Genomic DNA, 19,025 nt, shown 5'->3' with positions numbered 1-19,025 from the left:
ACAGCACTTACTGAAGACTCCAATATCAACCCTGTCCTCCCTGCCTCTCTGAAAGCTCCTTCCATCCATTCACCTTCTCTACCGCTCTACCGTCAGCTTGAAGGCTTTGCCTTTCCCTAGTGGACACAAGCCATCCATCAACAAGCCCTACAGAAGAAATCCAAAGCGAGGGTAGACTCTTCACCTCCTCTCCCCCCCCCATGCAGTCCACTAATAAACTGACCTCTGTATCCAAAGCCAGCCAGATCGAGCTGCTCCTGGGGGCATTCAGGAAGGAGACACAACCCAGCAAAACCCCTCCCACATCTAATCAGTTTGCTTAAAAAGCCAAAGGCCCCCTCAGGCTAACTTAATCTATTCCCTACCTCCTAGACCAGTTGTCCAATCTGTTCACATGCTGCTGCCTCAAGACATTTGCAAGCTCTGCTAGGTACATTTGTCTCTCTTCCCTATCAACCCGGTTTTCTCCTCTCTTCTTTCAGATTTCTGACCAAATGTCCCTCTTCCGGGAAGCCTTACATGATGCCCTACAGGAAACAGTCCCTGGCAGTGGGTACTTCATTTTTTGTCTTTGTTTTGTTTCACTGTCCTTATCACTGGAGTGATGCTCTGTAGTGCGGGAAAGTCACCTTTGAGAGCCTAGGGACTCCATCCACCATAACAGGGTTAGGACGTGCTAAATGAATGAATGAATGAATGAATGAATGGTACTACTGATGGGTCCAACACAGAGAGCCCTCACTGTCCCATTCAGGTTTCTTCATGTGCTGAACAGAACATCTGCGGTCTCAGCTCTACCAGGGCCCTGTTGTTCCTGTCTCTCCCCTCACGCCCCAACCCCCCACCCCCGTCCAAGGCTAGACAGTGAGAATGGCAGCAAACCTATTTGCTAAACGGACCAAGGAAGGGGGTAGGGAAACGTGAACAGAGACCTCACTGTGTGTCTGTACCAGAAGTGACTGCAGTACTCACAGCTGTGCACAGAGAGAGCTTGGAGAACTTCAGCGCCTGCTGCACAAGTCAAATATGGAGACAAGAGGGTGGGCAGCCAGGCCATAGAGAGCCTCTGTCCCACGCGAAGGCAGTTGGGACCCCAAGGAGAGGTTCAGCCACCCACTCACAGCCTGTGGGGAGTCACTACATCCAGCACTAAGCAGCCAGGAGAAAGAACACTCAGAGGTCGGAGATGGAGCTCAGTGGTACAGCACTTGCTTGGCCCATGAAGGTCCCTGGCTCCCAGTCTCAGTCTAATCAGAAGCCAGCGATAATACCAATAATACATCTATTTTCACTGGCATGGAGAACACTCAATGGAATAACCAGATGGTATAGAAAACATGAGATGTGAGTCATTCCCAGTATTAGCCAGTCCTCTGTATCACAACACTGGGGCAAAGATAGGCCTTGGCTGGGGAGAGGCTATGTTTCCCCCTCATCTCTAGATCTGTGAGCCTAACAAGCAGCACTGACTCACTCCCCAGGGCCAAGCAGGAGCTCAAGTTCATGGTGACCTGTGGGTGACAACCATGCCCAGACCAGCTGAGGTGTTAGAAAGCCATCCCGTAGACACAGGTGTCTCCTTCAAAGTACTTGCCCCTGCTTCTCAGAGAGGCCATCAAAGGTCTATCCCAGCTGGGCCGTGGTGGCGCACGCCTTTAATCCCAGCACTTAGGAAGCAGAGCAGGGTGGATCTCTGTGAGTTCGAGGCCAGCCTGGGCTACAGAGTGAGTTCCAGGACAGGCACCAAAACTGCACAGAGAAACCCTGTCTCGAAAAACCAAAAAAAAAAAAAAGGTATATCCCACAGCAGGCTGACAAGCCATGGCACAGAGTTCCTGCAGGACCGTGGATCTGTGTCCGTAGCCTGCTGCTGGACTCCAGGAACAGACCCTGTCCTCAGGTTCCTCCCACTTCCGATAAGTGATACAAGAGATGCTCTCCGGACAAAGAGAAAGCAGGGAATGGCAGATAACAGGGTGGAGCTGTGTGGCGGGCAGCTCTTGGTCAAGGGTGCTTCCGCAGTTTATCTAGGAGTGCTGATATGGTGACTTCAGACAGAAACACAAACACCACCAAGGTCATGGGTGACGACTCGCCCCAGCAGCAATGACAGAGCACTCAAGGCAGAGAGGATAGGCAGCAGGGCTCTGTGTGGGGAAGGACCCCCAAGCAGCTTTCCCAGGGTCCTGGGGCCAGCATAAGGACGTAGCCTGCGGTGTGGAAAGGAATGGAAGGCATCATGGAAGGAAGGACCAGCTGCTGTTGAAATATGACTCAAAAAAAAAAAAAACAAAAATCTAACAAGTTTCTGGTTCCCCTATCTGTGAGCAAGAGACTGGAGGAAAGGCAGGGAATGACCACCTAAAGCTGACCAATCGGAGGACCACAGCCAAGGGACAAGATTGCTGGTGGATCCGGGTACCAGGAAGTAACCAGAGTCAGTTGCTGACAAGAGTTATAGGTAGTGGTGGGGTGTATTAGATGGTTAGCTGGACACTGGGCATACTTAGAGGTGGAAGTCCATCAAGGCTTCGTCTGGACTGTACTATAGTTCTCTCCTGCTCTAGCATCAGGTGTTCCCTAAGCAGAGGAGAAAGCAAAAGAAACACAAGGCAATGAAGCCTTGGGATGTGAAAGCCAGGGACAACGGACAAGAGGCCCAGATACCGGAACGCCAGCAGAACCACCAGAGGAGGGGCAGCCTTGGGCCAGGCCACTGTCCAATCAACAGACTAACCGATAGAGCAGAAACAATGGAAGAATCCAGAGGGAGAACCGCCAGGTGTTCTAGCCGGGCTCTCCACCAGGGTCTCTCAACCAAGGAAGAGTCCGGAGATGAGCAAACACCCCGTCCACACAGTGGAGAAAAGAGGTCCAGCAGTGCGGGCAGCAGTCAACAGCCAGCAACTGCGTTCTGAGATGAGGAGGAGGAGAGATGGATGAGCGAATCCACGGCCGAAGCACTATGCGACCACTGGTCTTCCATCCCGCAGACGGTGAAATAACAAGGAAAGATTCCTTCCTCCCAAGACTGTTGGAGAAAAAAACTCCACATGGTATGCCCACAGCAAAGCAAGGACAACCAACACTGTGGCTGGGAAGCAACAGGGGGTCCCGCTGGACGTGGAAGCAGACTCCGGCCTTTGCCTCCTTCAGACGCAGTCACAAGAGGGAGTTTTCATAAGGAAGCATTGGTACAGACCCTGGGGAGGGGGATGCCCTTGCTACCCACAAACACTGACGTGTATGGACCCCAACCCGTCACATTCTTCTGACACACTTAATTCACTTCATCGTTAGCTATTTTCCTCCCGAGGCTATTTTGGCTGCAAGATAGATTCTAACAAAACAACAGGGATTTGACAAATAAAAGAGATGCTTAAGGATGGGTTTGTCGTAATCCTGCCAAGTTAGGAAGCTGTCTAGAGTTCAGCACACAAGCGAGGTGAGAATGAATGGGGGGAAAATCCAGCCACTGTCTCCATTTCAGAAATCAAGACACACACACACAAACCCACACACACACATATACTTGAACTTCACTCTCTTTAACCTTGGAGAGGACCTTGCTACCACAGCAGGATGGCACCTGGAAAGCCCCAGGGAGGGACTGCCTAGCTGAAACATGCCACCCTGCCTGATATCCTCCGATCCAATATGCCCTCAGAGGATAATCAGGAGCAGGAGAGTGGGTAAGTGGAATGGGCAGTTCACAGTCCCTGCTCATTATCAGCTTGTGATCCAGCCCTGACCCAGACCTCACAGAAGCTCAACCTGCCTTTGCAACACCCCATTAGCATCAGGCACACAGAGGCTCAGCCCACCTTAGCAACACCCGGCTAACATCAGTCAGCTCCACCCTCCAGGCCATCAGTGTACTTGGGAAAGGTCATAGCATCCCATGTAAGAGATGGTTTGATAACTGGTATAAAGTGACAACAGACACCTTCAGCCACCCCTACAGCCTAACTACACGGAACCACACAATTACTTCCAGCCTAGTATTTCCAGAGCTCACAAAAGGGCATTTTCACCCAAACACTCACTATTTAACCTAACTCTCAACACTCCCTACGCTGGGTGTTTGGTTCTGTTTTGTTTTGTGGGACAGGTCCTCTCTATGTAATTCCGGCTATCCTAGAACCCACTAAGTAGAGCAGAGATGCCCTGCCTCTGACTCCCAAGTGCTACCACACCCAACCCAAGGCTATGTTCTGGCAGTAAGTAAATAGACTGTATGTATCGAGTTCATTTTTTTTAGATCAATGACTGATTTTCCTGTCTAATAACTGGAGATGTTTGGAAACAGAATGGTTCTTTTTAGGCATTACCAAGACTGAGGTGGGTGGCCAGCAGCTTTTAACGGAGGAGTTAGGAGTGCAACCCAATCCCTAGAGTCAGCCCCCAACAAACAAGTATCCCAAGGAAAGCACCATAAGTGTTCACTGAGGAACCACACGCAGGGTTCAAGAGTGTGCTGTGGAAGAGGTCTGGGTAGGAGGCCGCAGTGAGCAGGCACCAACACATCTCCCCCATCAACGAAAGCCTCTAGAGCTGAGCAAAGCAGAACCTCTGCGGCCCTCCCTGCCTATGTGGACCCCACAACTGGTAGATGTGGGGGAAGCTGTTTCCAGTGTCAGGGATGTGTGGGTTCCCAACATAAAAGGAGACAGGGAATTTGCTGTCCCTATCAGAGCAAGCCTTAGCAAGCCAGGTGCCGGGAGGATCAAAGCCCAGGGCCACCTCCCAGCTAATCCCCGCCAGGAATGCTTCCTCCCTCCCCGGCATTGTTTCCTTTTCTTCCCCACAGGCAAGAAGAACAGCTCCCACTCCAACCCTCCGCACAGGGTCCCGCACCCTCACGCTGGCAGGTCTGGACGCCCCAACTTCCCCCAGACTGTCCATCAACCCCACTTCAAAAGGGCCGACCGGGTGCCTCCTATCTTGCAGTGATGCAGGTGCTCCGAGGCAAAGAAAGGAGCTGGTCTCCCACTATGGGGGTTTGGGGCTGAATTCCACATCTGCTTTCACCTTCTAAACATTCCAACCAGCTACGATTGTCTCCATGAAATCACAACAGAAACCTGAAAACAAAATAAGGCCAGCAGCCCCTGATGACGTCGAAGGACTTAGTGGAGCAGAGGGGTGGCCTTAATACTGTCCATACCCATCCAGGGTGGAATATGCAGTAAAGTGGGGACACTGAGGCAGGAACAGGGAGCCGCCAGCCACCCTCTGGCTTTATCTCCCAAGTCCTTGGTCCATCCCAGCTCCCCTCCCCCACTCCTCCCCTGCTGCCCCGGCCTAGCACATCTTCTATGTATCTTGGATAGAGTGGTGGTGGGACCACAATAGAGCTGCTGAGAGGTAAAAGGACAGCCGGACAGACTCAGCCCCCTGCCATGTGGGCTCTGCTAAGACCCTGATGGTACCAGAACAGTTCTCATCTAATGTGGCTTTCCAGGTGCATGGAAGGGACTGTGCAAACAGGGTGTGTTTTCTAGCACCGTTCATACACCTAATCAGGGCAATCTGGAATTATCACAGGAAGAAGCTGAAGGGAGAAAGAGGGAGGGAGAGAGATTTGGGGAAGGAGTGAGGGAGGAAGCGTGCAGAATCGCTCTTCCCTTCCTTGCAGGAAGGTTTTCCTATGACAGCCCTTCTCTGCTGAGCCCATGATGCTGTTAGGAGCATTACCGCCTTCCTCTAGGGAATGAGGAATTCCTCCCTCTCTGGACCAGACACATCAGTTACTGTGAGAAGGAGCCAATAGGAAGTGGGGGCGTGCTCTCTCTTCTGCGAGCACCAACTTGCCCTTCAGCTTCCCTCCATGCTGTGAAGGAGGTCAAGACCCTCGGCAGACGCAACCTCTGATCATGGACTTCCAGCCTCAGGAACAACTAGCCCCAATAAAACTTGCTTTCTTATCAGCTACCCACTCTCTGGTATTCCGCTATGCTATGGCGGCACACGGTGGGCTAGGATGGAGGGCGTCGGACAGTTCTCACAGGGCAAGCCTTGGCGCGAGAAACACAGCGGCCACAGGGAGCTGCGACCTGCCACCTCTCCATCCCTCCGCCCCTGCGGGAGTGTATCCTCACTCCTAAGGATGCCTTCATCAGGAGACAACGGTAACAGGGTGACAGCTGCGGTGGCCCCCGTGCTAGGACAGACGCTACACCAAGGGAGAGTGTCAGAAATCCCTCCACACAGAGCTGGCTCCCCTCCCCCAAATCTTCCGTGACACTGCAGAGTTTCTGTGGCTCTGCAGGTACCGAAAAGGCACTGAGTTCGTGTCTCCACATTCCAATGGCCAAGCAAGTCTAAAGCCCAACAACCCTCCACAGCCTTTGGTGCAAATGACGCCACTGCACCCACGGAGCCAACCATATCCCAGAGAGCAGGGGATGCTCCAGCCCACACACCCTATCCCAGCACTGCGAGGGCCAACGCTCCGAGGCTGTGCGTTTGCCAGACATCCTGAAACAGGGCTTTTATGCATTGCTGTTGTGCTCAGAACATTCCTGTCTCCCCAAAGCTCACAAACTGAAACCTAACCTCCAAGATGGCGGTATTTGGAGGCTGAACACCCAGGTGTTCAGGTCATGAAGGTGGAGGTCCCATGTCAGGATCGGTGTCCTTGGTAAAGAGCTCATTGGTCCTTCTATCACATGGAGACGTATAGAAAGAACTCTCTGTGAAGCAGAGAGTGGGTCCAACCAAACACCATAGATGCCAGAGTTGTCTAAGTCATGGGCCACTACCTTGTAGGTAATTTCTAAGGTAAACTACAGCAGGACTGACAGATAAAATCTCATCCTATCCCAAGTCACCATAAGATCCTGACAATCCAAGGTCTTCTGTGTGTTTGCCAACAGAACTTCTAGACTTCATTTCACACTAGGTCCCCCAACCCAATCCCCAACACCAATGTCAAGATCATTCTTAGCAAAGAATGTGCTCATGGGGCCTTGTGCTCATGGCCCTACTCCGGGCTCCTACAACCTTTCTAATTAGTATCCCAGCAGAATTCTGCCCCTCTGAGGTACAAGGATCTCCATCTTTCAGTACCATAGCCAACTCCTCCTGAGCTGTGAACAGCAATGTCCCTTCTGAGGTTCGAATCAGGCCATGTGTATCTTATTGTCTGGTAGCCCTAACACAGTACCTAAGCCTCCCTGTCCTCACTGAGGAGCCCAAAGGTAGTCAAGAATTTCAGAGGGTCAGGTGTGGAGTTGGCAAAAATGTGACACTGTGCAATACCATGTGACTGTACCACCCATGTGACCTCCATCAGGACAACTAGGGCATCGATGTCCCTGCAGAATGACCTTGTAAGCCTGACACACACACACAATTAAGATTAATCTTCTAAAAAAAGTCAGAGATTCTGTGGGCTACAGCATTGACTTGGAGATTAAAAGCACATTCCTGGAGCTAGAGCAGTGGCTCAGTGGCTAAGAGCCCTTGCTGCTCTTCCAGAGGACCTGTGTTCAATTCCTGGCACCCACTCAGGTGATTCACCACCATCTGTAACTCTAGCGCCAAGACATCTGATACACTCTTCTGGCTTCCACCAGTACTTACACACACACACACACACACACACACACACACACACACACAAACAAACTTATGTTTTTGTTGTTTTTGTTTGTGTGGTTTTTTCTAGGGGGAGTCGGGGTCTTACTATAGCCTTAGCTGACCTGGAACTCACAGAGAGTCACCTGCTTCTGCTATGCCTGGCCTAAAACAAATCTTTTTTCCCCCCTTACTTGTATTCACTGCTGAAAATGCTCAATGTTCTAAGCCCTGAAGGCCACCCACCTGCCTTCTAGCAAATATATGATGAACACTGTTTTTTCATATAAAATAAACATTTTTTCAATAAAATAAACATTTATTTACCCCAGGAACTTTTGAGTAATGAAGAATATGAGACTTAAATTAGAAATAGAGAGGAGAGAAACAGAGAGAAAACACAGGATAGACTCAGGTGAGCCTGGATCCTTATCCAAATGGGCCCAGAACTTTATTCCAAAGGTCTATTTATAACAATGCCAAGGAATGGAGCAAAAGACTTCCCCCTTGCTAGGTAGACCCTTACAAACACCTGGTACCCAGGCCCGTGGTCCAGTCAACCTCCCATGCAGTGCTGCTGGGTACAGCCACTAGGCAACCTAGTGGGCTCCAACACTTACTGGCTTGCTCCCCATAGCTTGCTCAGCCTACCTTCTCAGACCCACCTGCCCGGGGATGGCACCACCTGAAGTGGGCTGGGCCCTTCCACATCAATCATTAATCTAGAAAATGTCCTACACACTTGCCTAAAGGCCAACCCAATAGAAACATTTTCTCAACCGAGGTCCCCTCTTCTCAGATGACCTGAGCTTGTGTCGAACTAAAAACAAAAACAAAAACAAAAAAACCTAAGCAGACACAACCGACCCCTTGCCCCCTTGCCATACAAATACGTTACTGTTAAAACATAGCCTTTTCCTTTCTTGCTTGTTCCCAAGCTCTCACGGTAATATCAAAATATAAAACATGGCACAACTTTAAAAGTTCCAGTCTTTAAAAAATTCAAGCCCTTTAAACTTCAGGTTCCTGAAAATATCTGATGTCTCTTTAAAAATCCATGCTTGCTAAAAATCCAAAGTCTCTTAACAGTAGGCTCCTGTAAAATCAATAATAAGTTACATACTTTTTATTCCAAGAGGAAAGAACAGGGCACAGTCACAATCTGAGCGAAGCAAAACCGACGCCCAGCAGTATAAATCAAATCGTGGAGCTCAATGTCTCCCATCTGGGATTCACCCAGGGTCTTCTCAGCTACAAAGGATTTGAGCAGCTCCACCTCTCCAACTCTGCCAGTCACATAGCTCATCTCACAGGCTCAGGCCAGCTCCACTCCACAGCTGCTGCTCTCCTTGGCAGTCACCCCACAGTCCTGGGACCTCCAAAATGCTGGGGTCTTCACATGCTGCACCCTCATTCTCTTTGGGGACTCTGATCCTGTCACAGGTGCTAAACCTCAGCCTTTCTCCATGACCCCCAACCCACCCAAACCCCAAAGTCCCACAGCAACTGAGGCTGCATCGTTACCAATGGTCTCTCCTGGCCTCTCACAGTGCTAAGCCTTAGCTGTTCCCCATGACCCCTTCAATCCAGTATCTTCCATGTTGCCAACATCAGCACCACTCGGAAGACTCTAACACATCACCAAGTCAGCTGCCAGCGTGAGATGCAGCCTTGGTCCCCTCTGGACCACAGCTTCTGTGTGCTGACCCCATGGAAACACTCCTAGATTGCACTTCAACGATGCTGGTCTCTTCTTAATCAAAGCTGATTTCTCAGCCCCACCTGACCACCATTGATTGTCCCATAAAGCAAAGGTTTTGTTTTCACAAATCTTCATCAAAAATATCACACGAACAGCTCTGAGAGTCCTTGTTTCCTCCTGAAGCCTCACAGTCCAGGGCCCCATCGTCCACACTGCTCTCAACCTTGTCTTCTATGTTCCCACAACACCTCATTTAGCTCTGCATGCTCAATGGCTTTTCCAGCCCAAAGTTCCAATCGCTTTCCACAGTCGGGCCTGGCCCAGCAATCCCACAATCCTCATAACAATTTCTATATTAGCTAGGGTTCCTATTGTCCTGTTAAAACATCAAGACTACAAGCAACTTGGAGAGGAAAGGATTTGTTTCAGCTTACAGCTTCATGTCCATCATTGAGGGGAATCTGGGCAGGAACTCAAGGCAGTATCCTGGACCCAAGAACTGAAGCAGAGGCCATGGAGGAATTCGGCTTCCTGGTTTGTTCTCCATGGCTTACTCAGCTAGCTTTCTTACAGCCCCCAGGACCACCTTCCCAGGGTTGGTACTACCCACAGAGGGCTGGCCCTCCCAAGTCAATCATCAGTTTAAAAAGTGTCCCACAGACTTGCCTCCAGGCCAATATAATGGAGATATTTTCTCAGTTGAGGTTGCTTCTTCTCAGATGACCCTAGCTTGTGTCAAGTTGACAAAAAAGGAACCAGCATGTGCCCCAAAGGCCTTTTTACACACTGGTGGCACACACCTTTAATCCCAGGCAGAGGCAGGCAGATCTCTGAGTTCGAGGCCAGCCTGATCTACAGAGTGAGTTCCAGGACAGCCAGAGTTACATGGAGAAACCCTGTTTTGAAAAAGAAACAAAAGCAAAACCCAGAAACTACTAAAGTACAAATAAAAAGCATTTTTAAAGGTAGAGGGTAAGGCTGGGCAGTGGTGGCACCTGTCTTTAATCCCAGCACTGAGGAGGCAGAGCCAGGTGGAGAGATCCCTGTGAGTTCGAGGCCAGCCTGGTCTACAGCGGGAGATCCAGGACAGGCTCCAAAACTACACGGAGAAACCCTGTCCTGAAAAAACAACAACAACAACAAAAAAAGGTAAGTCACAAGTCCCTGGATAGTGGCCCAATGAGGGGCAGAGCAGGGCTCACCAGGAGGGCTGGGGTATGGGCTTTGCTACCAGGAAGCCCCCACCACCACCTCGGGGGACATTGTCCCCTATACTCAGGAGACATGATCTTCCCGAGTCTGGTCACCTCTGACGTCAGCCGCGTGCCGACAGGGACAGCCCCCCTTCTCCTGAGGGCTATGAGCTAAAGCCGTCGAGTGAGGAGAACCCTGTCAGGAGTTTTTCCACACCCGTGTGCCGTCAGCTTTCTCAGTCTTCTCTCTACCTCGGCCACCGACTTCGTGAAACACAACCCTGGGCTGGGTAGCACAAAGCAGCTGCCGGCAGATCGTTGTTTTAGGATTTTTTTTTTTTTTTTTTTCCGAGACAGGGTTTCTCTGTGTAGCTTTGCGCCTTTCCTGGGACTCACTTGGTAGCCCAGGCTGGCCTCGAACTCACAGAGATCCGCCTTCCTCTGCCTCCCGAGTGCTGGGACTAAAGGCGTGTGCCACCACCGCCCGGCTGTTTTAGGATTTTTGTGAACTGCCACAGGAAACTCACTCTCTCTCTCTCTCTCTCTCTCTCTCTCTCTCTCTCTCTCTCTCTCTCTCTCTCAGCCTTCTGATAGGATTGACAACTGAAAAGGAAAATAACTTGCTTACGGGCAGTCAGTGGGTTGAGTTCCTTGATCAAACCAAGTCTGATGTCCACATTGCTTCCAGCTGTTTCGGTTATGTGGATCAATGAACGCTCATGAGACCTAAAGAACACTTAGCATGACCGAGGGGAAGTCAACTGTCCAGCGAACCCCACCCACCCAGATAATGAAATGAAGGAAGCCAAGCTAGGCCCCAGCGAAGATTCCTTGCCTACATCAAGATACACATGTGCTCAAACATTAGACAGCTGTAAAGGGTTGTTAACACTTAGCTGGTTAACTGGTTAAAGCGCATGGCTTTTCACAATGTGGGGGCCTTATCTAATCAGGAGAAAACCCCCAAAAAGCAAAACAAAACAACTGAGGCTCCAGGAAGAAGTGATTCTGCACCAGATAGTTTCAGGCACATCATTACACCCCCAAGACCTGCTAGAAGAGCCAGACTTCCGGCCAAGCAAGGCCACTCGTGCCTATAGTCCCAGTAGTCGGGAGGCCGAGGCAGGAGAATGGCTGTGAGTTTGAACACACAGCCTGGGTTACAGAATGAGAATCTGCCTCAGAAACAAAGCTTTCTCCCCCCCTCCCCCCCTCCCTGCCTTCTAAGCAGATTTGAGACTTGCCAGCCCTCAGAATTATGTGAGAAGATCCATTTATAATGCGACTGGGCAGATGGACAGTCCTCAGTGTGGAGCAGCTGCATGGGTGAGTTTCTGACTGGTGGCGGGTGCGGGATCAACACACATCAAACAGGCCCCATCCTTGGAGCTGTGGCTTGGGATCTGTTGCCCGGCCAACAGTGTAGGGGTGCAGCACTCGCTCCTGACACCGGGCAACAACCGCTCCAGTAGCTACAGAACCTCGAGGGAGGGACACCAATGAGCCACACGACACAGTGGCATTCAGTAGGCTGGGCTGACTTTAAAAAAAAAAAAAAAAATTTCCAACTTAGATGTTCAACTTACAGTGGTTTATGGGGAAGCAGTCCCATCATTAAATCAGGGAACATCTGTACATGAAAACCTCATGATGGTTCTGTTTCTGTGGAAACCCTCATTGACGCTCTTTATAACTAAGCTCCCAGCTGCCACCTCCTCTGACCCACACAGCATCTCCTGCTCTGTGGACACAATCCCTTCTCACGGAGTGGCTCATGGGTCCCTGGGGGCACCCAAGTGCCAAGCAACTTGGCTACTCTGTAGCTGTGAGGCTCAGGCCTCTGGATACGGAGAAGTTTCGGTCTTTAAAGTCAAATGCTTTGGTGGGTGGGTGTCAGGGTCAAATAGGAATAAAGTCTGAAAACATGCACTGGCCCCACAAGGCTGTGCTTCCTAACTTTGGGCAGGAGTTGAATTTGGGGGTTCAGTGAGCAAAGAATATTCCCCTAAGTGTGAGGACAGCAGGCAGGTGCGGCTTTCTCCAGGCAGAACCTCCAAGAGCCGTGGATAACAGGACAGTGCTGGTGGGCTACTGAGAAGACAACTGGAAACGGAAAGTTCCCTGATTCAACGTCTTTCCTGGGGCTTCAGTGAGCATCACGCACTGGAAAAGGATTAACCTGGATGAATCGTTCTAGGCCTCACCCAGCCGATCCTTGGGAGTCTGACGCGGTTCCTCAGTACAGCCCAGAGCAGGAGATTCTAATAGTTACCACCACAGTGCTGGCTACAGATCACTCCATTAAACATCTAAAAACACGGGCTCTTGCTCAGCATGGAGAGGCAGTTGGTTGCTACACCTGAGGCAAACACTCAGAAAGTATCAGTCATATGACTGTGAAAGCAAGCACATTAACACGACATGCAGGTTGCAAGCACTTCAGATAACCATTCCCTAGGATGGAGTAAAGGACAGCTAAGTAGAGGCTGGGAAAACAGCCCAGTAGAGTGCTACCCTTCCCAGGCTAGCTAGAGGAACTTGAGCTCGAACTCCAGAACTCACACACAAAAAAAGCCCTGCATGGAGGCATGCATTTGAAGTCCCATCCCTGAGGAAAAGGCGACAGGCAGAGTCCTGGCCTCATTGGCCAGTCAACCAACCCAAGCAGCAAGCTCTAGGTCAGTGCAAGATCCTGCCTCAAAAGCAAAGGTCAAGGCTGGAGAGATGGCTCAGAGGCTAAGAGCACTGACTGCACTTGCGGTGGTCTAGAGTTCCCAGCACCCACATGGTGACTTGCAAACACCTGTGCTCCAGTCCCAGGGGATACAGCACCCTCTTCTGACCTACTCAGGCTCAAGGCTTGCACATAGTGCACATGCATACACACAGGCAAATGTACATCCATACAAAGAGAATAAAAATATTAAATCTTTTTAAAAAATGTCTTTTTAACTCTGTGTGTGTGTGTGTGTGTTTGTTTCGGGGGTGGGGGGGAGGAGGGTCTGCCAGAAGAGGGTGTCAGATCCTGGGAGCTGGAGTTACAGGCAGTTATGAGCTGCCCAAAGTGGGTGCTTGGGACAGACTTGGGTTCTCTGAAAGAGCAGAACATGCTCTTAACCTCTGGGCCACCTCTCCAAGCCCCATGTAATAAATCTTTAAATAAATTAAACAAAAAGCCAAGATAGACAGCACCTAGGGAACACACAGGGTTGACTTATGGCTTCCACCCCATGTGTGTCTGTACACACACACACAGAGAGAGAGAGAGAGAGAGAGAGAGAGAGAGAGAGAGAGAGAGAGAGAGAAACTGAGAAACTAAAAGAATACATGCAATAAATAAATGCTGGACTACAGTGCTTTTTAGATGGATGCACTTGCTGCCCAGGTAAAGTGGGTTGGCAAACCACAATCTATTTGGAAAGAGAGCAAGTGTTTCTAAAGAGCTTAACAACAGACTGACATGATGGCATGCCTTTAACAGTAGCACTCAGGAGGCAGAGGCAGGCCAGTCTCTGTGAGCAAGGGCCAGCCTGGTCTACTGATCTACCTGGTAAGTTTCAGGCCAGCCAGACAACACAGTGACACACACACAGTGACACACACACACACACACACACACACACAGAGAGAGAGAGAGAGAGAGAGAGAGAGAGAGAGAGAGAGAGAGAGAGAGAGATCCTAATAACAATGACAGGCTATCATTTCTTAGCCTTCTGCATAGAAACAGGTTCAGGTAGACATCATTCTTGGGTGTTGGAACCACTGAGCTTGCCAGGTTACATGTAGCTAGCCTGGGCTACATACAAGCCTATCTTAAAACAAAACAAGCCAAAAACATAGAGGGATAAAGTAAATCTGACAAATGACCAAGAAAAAGTTAATAAATCAAAATGAAGGGTACACAAGAGGTCACATCTTAGTCTTTCGGGTTTTCTAAAACTATGAACATTTCCCAAAAAAGGGGGCGGGGCGGGGGGGGGTGCCGAGAATAGCATTGACTAAGCTAGTCTGTTCTTCGCTGCAGCTTCCTGTTTGCAGCATCACGAAAATCCAGATGCGGTGAATGGCAAGTTCTCAGAATGAGTGGGAAAAGCTAAAGCACCAAAGCCACCACCTGGGACAGGCAATGTCCACCTCCATGGCATCAGACAGTGACCTGGTCAGAGTGTGTGAGCTGGAAGGAAGCAGGGCTTGGTGTGATGAGACCATGATGGGGGAGGAGTGCCCCTTGATCCCCAGTCCTCAGTACGTATCCACCTTGACACATTAGGTAATGGTAGGACCATTGGCCCCCAGTCCCCAGGATACACATGACCCTTCTGTGACAGGGAGATTCCCCTGACCCCTGGGGAAAGGTGGTATCCCCAAAGATTCGCTGCCCTCACACCCCTGGCTGTCTTGCTCAGGGCAGGCCCTCAGTATCTACCTCAGAAAGATGGGTGAAAAGGCCAACACTGCACAGTTGGTCAATAAAACAGGTGACTGGCTTGACTTGACCCTGTGATCCAAATGCCTCACCATTGGCTGAAGACAGAGACCTAAGACAGAGCCAATGGGAGACAGGGCAGTAGTAGGTCACTCCTACCATCATCTGTCACAAGCCCCATGTCAGCTTCTGGACCTTCAAGGACACTCAAGGGAACCATGAAAACAGGCAGAGTTCTAGATTATCATCCCATGGAGCTTTTCAGCAGCAGTGGGGCCATAGAACATGGAAGCAGGGGCAGAATGCATTACTAGCATTCTAGGGGCCACGCTGCCCTGTCTCGAAAGGTAAGAACAGCTCAAGGAGCATCCAGGTGATTCCGCAGCCTCCAAGCTCCTTGTAAGAGTCTTTGCTGATGTTTACAGCCACAGACAGGTACCTCAGCAAGGCCCGTCCCTGGAGCATCCCTGGCAGCTTCCTACTCTCTGCCCTGGCTTACTTAGTCTTTGAGAACTTGATGGATCACTGAAGTCACAACACAGGGAAAGGCTGGTTATCAGGAAACCTAAGCCTTCTGGCCCCCGAGGGAGAGAAGGCAGCCAGCAAGTGGGTGAATCAGCAGCAGGCATCAGCTGCAGGAGAAACAGGGACCCAGGCCCTGGCCCTGTGAGCCACAGCCAGCAACCAGGGATTTCAGGAGAACTCAGTACAGCCAAGGAGGCCTGGGTCTGAGTCAGGCAGCGCCCGGCAGCTCTCACTGGGTCTGTCCAAGTGTGGGCAACTATGTGACCCCCGTAGCAGTGGCCAGCTACGGACTTCTGGCTTAGAGGGGAGGGCTCAAGGTGTCTGGGGCACAACCACAGAAAGGAATGAGGAGTGGAGAGAGTTCAAGGACAAAGACGGAAACAAATGAATCCGAAGGTTCACGACCTCTCAACGGTAATGTCTGTGGTTCCCTCCACTCCAAGGTACAGGCCTGCCATTTACCCCCGCCAACTCTAGGTGGTCCAACTGCCACTGATCCACAGTTTTCCCACACAGGTAGCCACAGAACAGGGTGTGATGGAAAGCCAGGCTGAAGCTGGGAGCTCTGAGCACGCGACAGCATGGCAGCCATGTGCTTGCCCCTGGGTCAAGGCCTTGCCCAGCTGACTGGCACAGTGGCCCTGAAGAGGCTGTATTCTCTGATAAAGGTCAACTGGATCAAGCGAGGAGGGGATGCTGAGACATGCTATCTCCCACTCGCCACAGGGGGTGAACGTAGGCCACAATGTGGACAGGACCACCCCCTGTCACCTCACCCACTTCTCAGGAACCAGTGTCTTCATTTTACAGATCGAAAAATCTCTGCAAAATTCCACAGTATGTGTGGTCCTGAATCCAGGATCCAAGAACACGATTCGGGTGGCCTCAACAGAACTCGGGTAAGTGTGTGGGGAGACCCCCGATTCACAAGCCAGCTCTACTGGATGCCTGGCATCTTTGGAGGACAGAATCTTCCCTTAAATGCTAAACAAGAGGTCACACATTTACTGGTGGGTCTGTGTTAAGACTGGGACTTATTCTGACATGAAGACAAAGGAAATAATTCTTGCCATTTTACTGTATGGATGTCAGGGAAACTGCCCCCCCCACCCCCACCATCCAGAAAGAACAATTCTTTTGTGCTACCAACATAGTTCAGTACAGGCTTTGTATCTGCAGTTCGCAGCAGGGAGCCTGACAGGCATTCCTCCCAGGGATTTGCCATCAACTTTCACTAAGACGGTAACTGGAAACGTGGCTTATTTCCAAGAAAGTAACACCAGGCTAGATTCCCCAAGTCTGTAAAAAGTACAAATTACTCTTTTGAATGGTAAAGACATATATACGGCAAGGCAGAACTCCAGGAAAGAAATCATGACCCTGGAAACATTAATGAAACCCTGGGAAAATGTGAAAGTTTGTGCTTACCCCCCCCACCCCCGCCCCCACCCTGTCCCTTCTCACAAAGATAAGCTAGAATGCTCCCAGCTGGGCACAGAACCACTGGCATCCCACACACACTCATGCCAAGCATGTGGGCATCAGACAAGGGTAAAACAAAGCCCCTGAGTCAGGTAATGCCTGGCCCAAGGACGCGAAGCTATCTCTTAACTCCTTCCAAAACTCTTATCACGTTGGGAAAAAAAAAAAAAAAAAAGAGCCCACGGCTTTGGTTCTTGTCCTTGGAGTTCAAATTTCAGTGACGAGTGAGAGATCGAACATGTTACCATGTTAGAAGGAGGGCACGGCTACTTCAGGCTCAGGACCTAAGCATGCACATTTGTGACAGCCAGCATGCCTGCTTAGACCATCCTGGAGGGGACAAGGCCTTGCAGCCAAGCCAGCCTGACCAGTCAGGGGGCGGGGACTGGCATGTGGCCACTGGCCTTCTTATAAAAGGCCTCTTTGGGCCCTGTGCTCTCCCCAAGAGGAAATCACATCAGAGGAAGGAAAGGCCACAGGTGTGCCCTTAGCCTTTCATTTAGGAAGGCCCTTGGGTGCACAACCTGGCGACCCCTAACCACTCAGCAAGGCCCTCCTCATTACTGACAGGCCTTCAGCATCCTTTCAGAGGAGTCTGACTGAGGACAGAGCCAAAACCACCTGGCTGCACAGGACAGAGGCAGGTGTGTCTGCTCTTGCAAAGTCTCTCCTGCTCCATCTCACCCCCCAGAACAAATAGGCCGGGCCAGTTTGTCCCCAGCAGCTCCTGGCCGAGGCCCTCCTCTTATTTGCACAGAACCATCTGGCACCACAGAACCAGAGAACTGATGTTCCCAGGGCACGTGGGTCTGACGACAGGCAGAACGAGGCGGAAACGAGGAAAGGACAGACAGTAATTCCAGAGGATAAAGGGACATGGGACAATAGAGATCACAGTCAGCCAAAAGTCTCTGTCAGCTCAGCTCCACTCACCCTCCCAGCTCATCCTGGCACGGGGAACCGAAGCTCAGTCTGTCTGGAGCTGGGCTGGGCTGGCAGTGAATGTGCAGCTGAATTCAGAGAGGCCCCGGCTGGATGTGTACCAGCAGCCCCAGCCAAACACCCACGGAGCCAAAGTCAGCACTAACGCTCCCGCACATGTCCAGCTCCATCAGAGCGCGGCTGGCCACAGGTGTCTGAGTTCACCCAGGAAGCCCAAGAAGCCAGGACAACTAGTCTGTGCTCGGGCAGGGAAGGAAGGCAGAACCTGGAGATAGAACTACAGGCCACAGGGGGCCACATCACAGACGTCACTCAGGCTCTGTGTAAAAATGAGAGGGCACCCAGCAACACAACCAGCGGTAGCCAAAAAGGATTTGGGGTTTTTCAGGAGGAAGCATGGACAAGAACCACTTAGCAACCAGCCCTGAAGTTGAGGGACCAGGCTAGTTTGGTCATTACCCTGAGCATCGTGTGCAGCCATTTCAGCCACCCATGTGAAGATAGCAGGAGTATGGGACACACTTAGGATGGGTAGGCAGCTTTGAGCAAATCGTCAGTGCGATGACTGCACATGCGCTGTGAAGATGACTAGACAGGAGGAGGGGAGCGATGACGTGCTGCGGCGTTGAGTCTTACAGTGTGAGGAGAACCGTGCGCCCTCAATCATTCTGTTCATTTTATCACCGCTAACAGAATGCCTCCAAAGAGCAGCATGTATGTGTTGATGACCCATTTTTTTCCTACTAAAATAGAGGTGGGGGTGGGGGGTGGGGTTAAAAGAATGAGACAAATAATTCTAATGTGTTGCTGGGTACTCACCGGCTCAATTTCTTAATCGTTATGAGCTGGTTAAAATGAGAAAGGTCTCTGAGGAACCTACCAGGAAATTGGGGTGCTTTGGAGAAGAAATGAGGCTACGTACCGCAGTGCAGCGGCGTGCCGTGGACCCACAGGGCCAGGGGTCGCTACTATAGTTTGGGTACAGTTTGGTGTGTCCCCCAAAAGGGTCACACGCTAGGACCTTGATCCTCTGTGTGGAGGTAGTTAGAGATAGGATGTATCTGTAAGAGGTGAAGCCTAATAGAAGGTGGCATATTCCAAGCTGTCTGCGTGCGGATCAGAAGTTGTCATAGTCATTCTCAGCTGCAGAATAGAAGGTGGCTAGGTCACTGGG

General features: G+C 50.8%; 1 protein-coding gene across 2 annotated transcripts in view; it reads right to left on the bottom strand.

Moving 5' to 3' along the window:
• Positions 1-19,025, bottom strand: part of Tns3 (tensin 3) — a 245,001-nt gene that overhangs the window by 216,075 nt on the left and 9,901 nt on the right. The window lies entirely within an intron of this gene.

The sequence above is a fragment of the Peromyscus leucopus genome, chromosome 10, assembly GCF_004664715.2.
Source record: "Peromyscus leucopus breed LL Stock chromosome 10, UCI_PerLeu_2.1, whole genome shotgun sequence".
Taxonomy (NCBI): Eukaryota; Metazoa; Chordata; class Mammalia; order Rodentia; family Cricetidae; genus Peromyscus; species Peromyscus leucopus.
Note: the sequence above shows the minus strand (reverse complement) of the source record. Positions and strands in the feature narration are given on the sequence as shown.